Source organism: Pongo abelii, chromosome 2, assembly GCF_028885655.2.
Source record: "Pongo abelii isolate AG06213 chromosome 2, NHGRI_mPonAbe1-v2.0_pri, whole genome shotgun sequence".
Lineage (NCBI taxonomy): Eukaryota > Metazoa > Chordata > Mammalia > Primates > Hominidae > Pongo > Pongo abelii.
Window position 1 is genome coordinate 125,902,058 of NC_085928.1, and position 11,729 is coordinate 125,913,786.

Consider the following 11,729-nt stretch of genomic DNA (forward strand, 5'->3'; position numbering starts at 1 on the left):
TAATCTCATCCTTTGAAATCTCACTAAAATTTATTTGTATCACCTACCCTCCATTCTATAGTAATTCATTTAACTTTCCCAAGATTACTGTAAAACTTGGGAGGAGTTTTACTGCAAGATTACTGCAACTTGATAGGAATTTACAGTTTCCTTGCATTTAGCTCTAGGTCCTTAGGTTAAATCTGTTGAAACCTGATCATCCCAAGTAGACTTATCTTTATGCTACACTGATTCATCCAGAGAATTCAGCTCCTTTTCTTTGACATTACCAGAAACCACTCACAAGGTGTGTGTGAATGTGCCTGTGCATATAGCTAAGTTTACTAAAGTTTTAAAGTTATAAAGGGGCTTTATATTACAGAAAAAACAAATAACCATCACTGATTATTAGACATACCTGTTTTAAAAAAGCCATTTAGAGTCCTTAACTCGAAGAGAAATCTCCCACTAGTCACTGTTTTCAACCTTTCTTTATTCCCAAATATACTGCTTGGTGCTCTTCCTCTTCCTTTAGACTTTTACACCTTTTCCACTTTCTTATTTTCCTGATATCTCAGCCTTAGGCTACCCTACCCAGAAAGCCAACACCCAACTCTGTTATACTGAACAAATTACCTTCATTCATTGAGTCTCATAGTCACTGTCTCAGTTAAACAAAAAGGCTATCTGTGCAGATACTGTGTTCAGCAACAAAGAAGAATTGAAAAAGCTTTTAAAATGTCAGTTTCACCTACTCTGTCCCCAGTTTGAGAGAGGAAATAACAGTTTCCTCTCTCAAATACACATGTTTTGATTAAGAGATCCTGAAGAATACCTCAGTTCTTCATTCTATTGTGTAGTTCTTTATTCTGTTGTGCAGACAGCATCATATGCATAGCAACTACTTAGTAAAACTGAAGAAATTCTGAGAAAAAATTTCCTTTAGTTGAAATGACCTGAGGTTGTAAGCTGTAGTAGTCCTAGTATGGAGGTTAGAGAGGGTCAGGGGCAGATAGACTGCAGAATCAGTGAATAGGAATATTTTCCTCTCTGGGGTAAGGTTTCTGAACCTCAGCATTATTGGCATTTTGAACTGGATCACTCTTTGTTGTGGAGGGTTGTCCTTTGCATTGTAGGATATTTCGCAGCATCCCTGAGCTCTATCCATTAGATATCAGTAACACACACACACACTCACCCAAGTTGTGACAATCAAAAATGTCTCCAGGCATGGCCAAATAGCCCATGGGGGACAAAACTGTTGCTGGTTGAGCAACTAACTGCTCTAAGGAATCACTGTTTGGGAATATACAACATAAAAGAAATGGATATAGACTACAACATTATAAAATGTCTACATATAACCTATTCCATCCTAAAACAATGAATAAAACTTTAATTACCTGATTATGTAGTTTTAAATGATAACCAAAAATCCAATTTAAATATTATGGTAAAAAAGAATGCTTATTCACTATACTAATTTGTTTTAAAAGTAGTCTGGCACACACTTTTGGTAATGATACATGCTTCGACACATGCTGGTGGAATTAGTACTTAGAAAGTGCCTTAAAGATAAGACCATATTAAAATTATTAGTGAAGATTTTACAACCCATATTGTTTTGAAATGGATTTTGCTAAGAGATGTTCTGAATTTCTAAATGTAAAACCTCTATTCATCCCTCCCTAATTACTTGTTAGTGGATTTTACAGATGTATGACTGGCTGTAGTGCTATGTTTATTGGTCCTTGATATTTAAGACTCATAAAATTTTTGTTTGCAAAAGGTGACCTATTATATTACACTTTCATAATTCATTCAGATTCTTCCCCAAGCCATACTGGATTCTTAATATGAGAACATAAGAAAAAATGAAAACAGTAAGAGATTGGATGTGGTCTAAGCCAGTGAGACTAAGACGGTAGGTGGTCAGAGGACCAAATTCCAAAATACTCTAAGAAACATGAATCAAAAATTCTCCCAGATCAAAATACTTGAGATTAGGTAGGTTGGCAGTGCTATGGTTCTGAGAAGTTTGTGTAATCTGGAAAATGTTTCCAAGGCATGATTGAAAATATAAAGGGGCAGACCCATAGTGTAGAAATTGTAGTCAGGTTTGGGTTTCATAGGCATCTCTTGAAGCTCACTGAAAACAGGGGTAAGAAGAGTAAGACTAATTCTACACCTATCCTGCTGGTGAGAATAAAGCTTCCAATACATCCCAGGTGGTCAAATCTGGTTCAGAAAATAGAAAGAGCTAAGGCTTCTGGAGGCTCAGAAGCTTCACGTGAGCGTGCTGGAGATAGCAGGCTACCTCTATACAGTAATTAACATGTTCTTGTGCTCTGTGGATCAACAGGGTAGTTTTTTGTAATTTTAAACATGGTTCTGTAGAGAGTGACTTATCCAAGAAGATCCTGACACTCATCAAGACAGTGAAACTGAAAAATATGACTGAATATTACTAACCACATATTTAAACACCTTTCATTAGAGACAAGTTCCTATCATTGACACAGAGATAAATGGAGAAATGGCATAAGGGCTAAGGAGAAAGGGAAGGAGAATGTATCTCCCAGAGAACACTGCAGAATAAACAATTCACCCCAAACATTTCTAATCAAGAGACAAAGGTACTTGGCAAGAGTTGAGGCACTCAGACATTAGCAACATTGGGAATCCGTTACCATCTTTGGAGTCAAAGAAGTAACAGGTTAAAATGAACATTTCAGGGGCTCCATGAAAGCTGTGTTTCTATCTCTCTGTATGATCTCAGATTCTACCAGAGACTTATGGCAGACAGGCTCTCTAGTAGAATCTGAAATCATACAGAGATGCGGCTACTATTAGAGATGGAAATTTAAAGGAGGGAGGGAACATGGAATAAATAGCCTGGCTTCTCTCTCCTGCTGTCTGATATCTTTCTGGTGTCTTCCCTTGGCCATACCCTACTGGAAGCCATGTGGCAAGGAAACCCAAATATTGCAGTGCAGAGGAGTCAGCCTTCAGTATTCCAAATCCGGGGCATAAGGGCAGATAGTGGGTCTAGGTGGGGAGTTAAATGGAGAGCAACCAGCAACAGAAATAAACATTTATTGGACATTCATGTAAGAAGAAGACACTGGACTAGGCATTTTATCTAATTAAAGTCATATGTAGATATAATTGGTGAGTGATTTGGGGAAATCTTTCCTCAAATATTTTCTGTCTCAGTCTGAAATTTCCACTATTCAGTAAGAGTTGGATTTATACTGGTGCTCTGACAGCTCTTTATACAGGTAGGAAACAGAGTAGCTCTTTATACAGGTAGGAAACAGAGTTTGGCAAATGTTTTCCAAATATCACCCTTGAACAGGGAGCAGGCACATCACATGGCGAAGGCAGGAGCGAGCAAGAGAGACAGTGTGTGTGTATCCGGGGTGGCAGGGATGCACACACTTTTAAATGACCAGATCTTGTGGGAACTCAGAATGAGAGCTCACTTAACACTGAGGGGACGGCCCAAGCCATTCATGATGCATCCACCCCCATGATAAAAATACCTCTCACCAGAGCCCACATCCAGCATTGGGGATTACATTTCAACGTGAGATTTGGGTGTGGACAATTATCCAAACTATATTATTCCATCCCTGGCCCCCCCAAATCTCAAGTCTTTCTTACATTGCAAAATACAATCATGCCTTCCTAACAGTCCCCCAAAGTCTTAATTCATTCTTGTTAATTCAAAAGTCAAAAGTCCAAAATCCAAAGTCTCATCTGAGACAAGGCAAATTTCTTCCATCTATGAGACTGTGAAATAAAGAACAAGATAATTTCTTCCAAGATACAATCTGGGTATAGGCATTAGGTAAACATTCCTATTCCAAAAGGGAGAAACCAGTCAAAATAAAGGGGCTACAGGCCCCAGGCAAGTTTGAAAGCCAACAAGGCAGTCATTAAATCTTAAAGTTCTAATCTTCTTTGACTCCATGTCCCACACACAGGGAACACTGGTGCAAGAAAGGGGCTCTTTGCCCACTTGGGTAGCTCTGCGCCTGTGGCTTTGCAAGATGCAGCCCCTACAGCTGCTATCACAAGACCTGGCACTGAACTGTGGACACAGGCAGAGAGGCTCTAACACTCTGGGATCTAGGGACAGTGGCCCCCTTCTCACATCTCCACCAGGCAGTGACCCACTGGGGACTCCAAGTCAGGAGTCTACCCCTGCAGCACGCTTCTGTCTGGACACACAGTCTTCTCCATACATCTTCTGAAATCTAGACAGGTGGTGCCAAGCTCTTTTACTCTTGCACGCTGTGTGCCCATAGGTTTAACAACACGTGGAAGCTGGCAAGGCTTATGGCAGCTTGCACTCTCCAGTGTGGCAGCATGAACAGCATCTTGGGCCCTTTGAACCAGGTCTGGAGCTAGAGTAGCTGAGATGCAAGGAGCAGTGTCAGCTTGCACTCTCCAGTGTGGCAGCACGAACAGTATCTTGGGCCCTTTGAACCAGGTCTGGAGCCAGAGTAGCTGAGATGCAGGGAGCAGTGTCAGCTTGCACTCTCCAGTGTGGCAACACGAACAGTATCTTGGGCCCTTTGAACCAGGTCTGGAGCCAGAGTAGCTGAGATGCAGGGATCAGTGTCCTGACAGGCCTGGTCCAGAAACCATTCTTCCCTCCTATGCCTTGGGTCCTATGATGGGAGGAGCCACCATGAAGTTCTCCAAAATGTCTTCCAGACCTTTTTCCCATTGTCTTGGCTATTAGCACTTGGCTCCCTTTTAGTTATGCAAATGTTTTCAGCAAGTGGTTGCTCCTCAGCCTGCTTGAATTTCTCTCCTGAAAAAGCTTTTCCTTTCTCTGCCACCTGGCTAGGCTGCAGGTTTTCCAAATTTTTATAGCTGTTTCCTTTTCAAACATAAGTTCCAACTTTAAGTCATTTCTTTGCTCCTTCATCTGAGAATAGGCTGTTAGAAGAAGCCAGGCCACATCTTTATTTATTTATTTTTTTTTTAAGATGGAGACTCACTCTGCTGCCCAGGCTGGAGTGTCATGGCACAATCTTGGCTCACTGAAACCTCCACCTCCCAGGTTCAAGCAATTCTCCTGCCTCAGCCTCCTGAGTAGCTGGGACTACAGGTGTGTGCCACCACACCTGGCTAATTTTTGTATTTTTAGTAGAGACAGGGTTTTGCCATGTTAGCCAGGCTGGTCTTGAACTCCTGACCTCAGGTGATCCGCCCCCCCTCAGCCTCCCAAAGTGCTGGGATTACAGATGTGAGCCACTGTGCCCAGGCTACATCTTGAATGCTTTGCTGCTTAGAAGTTTTTTACCATCAGATACCCTAAATCTTCACTATGAAGTTCAAACTTCCATAGATCCCCAGGGCATAAACAGAATGCAGCTAAGCTCTTTGCTAAGGAATAACATGTGAAACCTTTTCTCCAGCTCCCAATAAGTTCCTCATTTCCATCTGAGACCTGGACTTCATTGTCCCTATCACTGTCAGCAATTTGGTCACAACCATTTAACCAGTCTCTTAAGAAGTTCCAAACTTTCTTTCATCTTCCTGTCTTCTTCTGAGCACTCTAAACTCTTCCAACCTCTGCCCATTACCCAGTTCCAAAGTCAAGTCCATAGTTTTAGATATCTTAATAGCAATGCCCTACCTCCCAGTACCAATTTTCTGTACTAGGCCACCTGCAAGCTGGGGAAAGAGAGAAACTGATAGTGCTTCAGTCCATGTCTGAAAGCATCAAAACCAGAGAAGCAAACATTGTAGCCTTCAGTCTGTGGCCAAAGGTCCAAGAGTTCCAAAGAAGCTGCTAATGCAAGTCCCAGAGTCCAAAGGCTAAAGAGCCTGCAGATTGATGTCCAAGGGCAGGAGGAGCAGAATCAAGCATCTGGCACAGGAAGAAGGAAGATACCCATAAGACTCAGCAAGAACTTACCCCACATTCTTCCACCTGCTTTGTTCTAGCCTTGCTGGCAACTGATTGGATGGTGTCCATCCACATTAAGGGCGGGTCTTCCTCTCCCAGGCCACCAACTTAAATGTTAATTTCCTCTGGCAACACCCTCACAAAGACGCCCAAAACCAATACTTCACCAGATATCTAGGCATCCCTCAATCCAATCAAGTTGACACGTAGTATTAACCATAGAATCTTTCAAGTGAAGGAGAATATAAGTTTATTTCTTATACCTGTGGTGTTTAGAAAAGTTTTAAAAATTAATAGCCTACAGGCCAAATCTAGCTGTAGATATGTGCTTGTCTCTCAAAATGTTGTCCCCCAGAATGTCTTAAAGGTTTTGAATCAGTTGCTAATTTAAAAATCAGGAGATGCCAAATAAAGCTGCCAAATTCTGGTTTTCTTGAAAAAAATTATAATATCTGGCCCACATTTCTTCAAAAAAACAATAAATGAGAGTGAAAGATGGCATGCTCTTCAGTTTTGACCACAGTCCCTACCACACAACTATTGTCTTCACCATATTCTTGTCATGTGCCTTATGCCATTTTTTATAATACTTGAACTTTTAAATTTTAATATCTGGCTTGCCTAGCTCATGTAAATTATCTGCCAAGCCTTTGTAGACATTTGAATTTCCTAAGTTAGAAATACGATCCACGGATAAACTCATCAAGACATAGATTTTCACCTGACTATAAGGATGAGATCTCCAGAGATGGCATTGATTGCTGTGAGTGATAACAAGTACAGTGGCACTGAGGATTTCTAAGGGAAGATGGATCACCACTTGGAAAAAACTCTACAGAGGGAATTAAGTGGTCAATGACAATTCTTAAAATTTCCTCCCTGAGACTTTACTGGAGTTCAGACTGTGATCTTTTAAAGTCATAGACTCTTACCCATTTATCTTTGATTCTAGCATAGGTACCAGCATATGTTTGAGGCAAAATACACATATACTATGTCAAATAATACTATGATTCATTAACTATTCTGTGTTTTAAGGCCATAATGGCTAAATTAAAATTTTTAATCTGAGAAAAATGGTATGTTACATTTTTGTCATTTATCAACAAATTAATAATCTTATCTGATTACTTAGGCACATAGAAAGTCCCAGCAGTCACAAGAGTCAGACCAAGTATAAAGCCTAAAATGTTATGCAGAAGTTCTAAAGGATTTAAAGGATTCTAAAAGTATCAAAAAGCTTCCAAATAGTGTTTATCCTTTAACATTTTGTAAAGGGATTATTCCAGTGAGTTGTACAATAAGGTCAGTCACTTATAGAAAAAAAATGGCTGAGCACAAAAGACAGCAGGAAGAGAATTCTGCTAATACTGTAAAAATCTAGAGTGTGATTAGCTCTAAGTCTCTGATTAAATACATTGGCTTAAAAAAAAATTGGCTTAACATTCCCAGTAATCCCTGAATCTGGGGTACACAGACTGGTGTTAAATAATGTCCCACTGTTCTCCCCAGTTCTGCTGTTGTTTTAATGGACTTCTTTTTGAAATGTGTGTGTTTGTGTCTGTGTCAAGAGGAGTTGTGCTCTTTATAATAATGGTAGAAAAAATTGGCTAAATTTAGAAAATTTACATTGTGTACCTATTGTATTATATACCTGTCATTCTTAAAAAAGAAATTGAATAGCTCTATGAAGAACTCAAGACCTCTTTTGTCTATGTTTGACACAAGATGCTGACACGGGGCATAGGTCAACATCACTATTTGGCCTTGTTGCTAGAGCATGGAGCTTTGCTATAGTCATGAAAGCTACAGTGTTATGAGCAAAGACATTTAAAACTATAAGGTCCATGTAAACTGTACTTTTTGGATTTCCTGTCTTTTTAGAATGTCTCTCTTTTGAAAGTTTTCTCATGCTACAGGTAAAGTAAAACAGTCCTTGAGCTCTTTATCTTTTAGTTTATTCTTTCCTGTCTTTTTTTTTTTTTTTTTTTTTTGCCATAGAATTCAAAAGATCAAATGCGAAGGTAGTTTGTGGCCATGGGGAAGGAAACCAAAGAGGTTGTTTAACTTGCTTTTAATCTAGACCACAGAGGAAAAGGCATTTTTGAGACCTAACTATAGGCTGGCCAGCTCACCCAACTTAGTTTCCAAATATCACTTTGGAGTCAACACCTTAGGAAAACAAACAGTCTGCTTGCTTTTTCTCTTATGCCACTATAACTTCATACCCACAGGCATTTTCCTGCTTTAAACTTATTTAATGGTTTCTCATCTTGCTGCTATGGTTTGAATAATGGTTTCCCCTCCAAAATTATGCTGAAACTTAATCCCCAATGCAACAATATCAAGAGGGTTGGCCTTTGGGAGGTGATTAAGTCATGAAAGCTCCGCCCTCATGAATGGGAATCACACTTTTATAAAAGTGCTTGAAATTAAAAAGAGCACTCTCTTCCCCATGTGTTTTTTCCTCCATGTGAGGATACATGGATACATGTGTCTGGAGGATACAGGAACAAGGCACAGTCTTGAAAGTGGAGACTGGGCCCTCACCAGATGCCAAACCTGCTGGTGTCTTGATGTTGGACTTAACAACCTCCAGAACTGTAAGAAATAAATTTCTGTTGTTTATAAATTGCCCAGTCTATGGTATTTTGTTATGGCAACATGAAAGGACTAAGACAATGCTTAGAATAAAATCTAAACTCTATCTGATAGTCTGTAAGTCACAACATGATCTAATTTCTCAGATTTTATCTCATACAACTTTCATTTATGGGATTTGGACCATCCCAGTGGTCAAATTTTATCTCATCCTTAAACATACAAAGCTCATTCCTGTCTCATGGATTTGCATGTGCTGTTCCTCAGTTTAGAACACTTTCCCAGAGACCTCTGCCTGGCTGGCTTTTTCTCATTCTTCAAGTCTCACTTTAAATATCACCTTCTCAGAGAAACTTTCCCTAACTACATGTATTTCACACCCACAACTCTCTTTAACATCACTGTTTTGTATTCTTATTAGCACAAATAACAATCTGTCAGTTTATTTACATGCACAATAACAATATGTTGGTTTATTTATTGTCTTTGTCCCTCCTATAGAACATAAGCTCTAAGAGAGTCCAGATTTAGTGTGAGTCCAATGCCTGGCACTGTGCTTGGCCATGACAGGGCCCTGAAATATTTGATGAATTATAAACAGCATGCATTTGCTAGGAGTGTGTCCATCTTGGTATTTCCCCACACAGATACATAACAGGATTTGGGAGTCCAGGATCCAACAAATAATGTTCCACACCATCAGAACCACTAGGGATAAGGCACAAGTCAGAATGTGAATGCTCCACAGAGTAAGGTGGGAAAAAAGAAAGAAAAGCTAATATCAGTTGGGCTGAATCAAGCAACATTCTGCAGAGAAGAAGCAATTCTTATGCATCTTTGAAGATTCTGTTGGATTTCAATAGGTAAAGAAAGAAGAAAATAACAGGCACAAAAAAGAGGAGTCTAGGCATGGTGGCTCACACCTGTAATTCAGCACTTGGGGAGGCCAAGGTGGGCAGATCACCTGAGGTCAGGAGTTTGAGACCAGCCTGACCAACATGATAAGAAATCCCATCTCTACTAAAAAAATACAAAAACTAGCCAGGTGTGGTGGTGCACACCTGTAATCCCAGCTATTCAGGAAGCCGAAGCATGAGAATCACTTGAACCTGGGAGATGGAGGTTACACTGAGCCAAGATCACACCACTGCACTCCAGCCTGGGTGACAGAATGAGACTCTGTCTCAAAACAAAACAAAAATTAAAGAAAGAAGAATAACACAAACAAATGATTAAATTTAAACACATTTTGGAAGATTGAGATTATGTCAATGGAGTGAGTGAGAGGGTTCATAAGAGAATAGTGGGAGAGAAAAATGAGAAAGAAAGTTGGGGCTATATATTGGAAGTTCTGGAATAACAGGATAAAGAGGGCTTGAACATATCTCATTACATAATGGGAATAATGAAAGCTTCTATACCAGGGAATGTTTTTCTTGCAATGATATTTAAGATGGATTGCAGTGCAGAGAGACTGAAAAGGAGGAAATCTGTTAAAAGGCTATAACAATAATTTGAATGGCAACATTAGGTGCCTAAGATATAGTTTTGTCAGAAGATAAAACAAAGATATTAACGTCAGAGAGATATACTGGAGGCTTAATCATGTGGATGTGTAGGATGATAAAAGAGAAATTTTCGTGAAGCAAATAATGTGACCGATATTCAGGAAAAGGAAAAGCAAAATGGATAAGCTGGGTTGGGAAGAGGAAGAACTCAGTTCTTTTACAGGCAGGTGATTTGAGTTGCCTGGAGCACATCCAGACAGAGATGTACTATAGGTAGTTAAAAATGAAGATTCAATTTTGAAGGGAGTTTGGATTGTGGAATCAATCCCTATAGAAATAATGATTTAAACTGTAGAAGAGTTCACTAGGAGAAAAATAAAGAGATCAAGAGACAAAGACAAAAGCCAGAACCTTTAGGAACATCTACCTTCTGGGGTCAGACAGAGGAACAAGAAAACAAGAGGTTTTTTTCAGATGTTTCCAAAATAGATTGAACACCTGCTCTGTGGGTTAAAAGTTCAAGTTCCTAACCATAGTATAAATAAATGCATCTATTTATCTTCCAGCATGACTCTTCCTGCAGGATCGAAAATGTCTTATTAATGTCACCCACAACGTCCATTTATTATGGCTATTTATTATTCATCTTGAAGTGACAGCACACCTAGCACTTGCTTAAACATTTAGGAAGATAGACTCCCTTCTGTAACAGGTCATATAAAGGGAAACAAGATGTACATTTCAAACTTAAAAAATCAAATTAAGATTTAGGATCTTCAAACACCCTACAGTCCTCCGCTCTACCAGCTGAGCTATCGAAGGATGTAAAAAAAAAAAAAAGATTTAGGATCTGGTTTTAAAGGCATAAAATTCCTTTGATTGTGTGAATTATTTTTCCCTTCCTCCAAAGAATTTTTTGGAAGCAATTTCATTAGTGTTTATTTACATGAAGGGAATTTCTACGTGAATTACAGAATTCTGTTCGGCTTTTATTAATGTTTTTATATCACTCTGCACTTCAGCCTCTGAGTCTCTGCATGAGATCTATAGCTGCTAAGCAGTCAGTTGCCAGAAGAGAATGGAAACTATGAGGAAAAGGTAGACATAAAGGAATATGCAAGATTCAAAATATCAATTTTTATAGCCCAAAGACTTGTCTTTTTAGAAGTTGTTACTTTTTCTTTTTCTTATTTAATCTTCAGCTTGATTAATGGCTTCAAAGTTAAAGGCAACAAAGGCTATTTCTACATAGCCAACAAGCCTTATTTTATGTTCCTTAGATCATTGGTTCTCAGAGTGTGGTCTCACTGCCAGCAACATCAGTCTCACCTGGGAACTTTTCAGACATGCAAATTTTCCAGCCCCCACCTCTGATTTAGTAATAATTCTGGGGGTAGGCACAATAATTGTCTTTTAACACTCCCTCCTGGTGATCATGCTTTGAGAACCACTGCCTTAGGCCACTGATAAAAATTCCAAGGAGCATTTCATCACCCATAAGACGAAAATCTCTATCCTAAATCTCATCAGTTCATATCATTTACAGACGATAAAACTGATCTTTCTGGTGTATCTCATGGCTTTCTCCAATTGGATGGTGTCTTATGTTTGTCAATAAAAGAACTACAAAACGGTGATCAATAAAACATATAAGGCTAATAAATGAGATAAGAATGTGATTCCAGTTTAATGATCCAAGAGGGCATGGTATA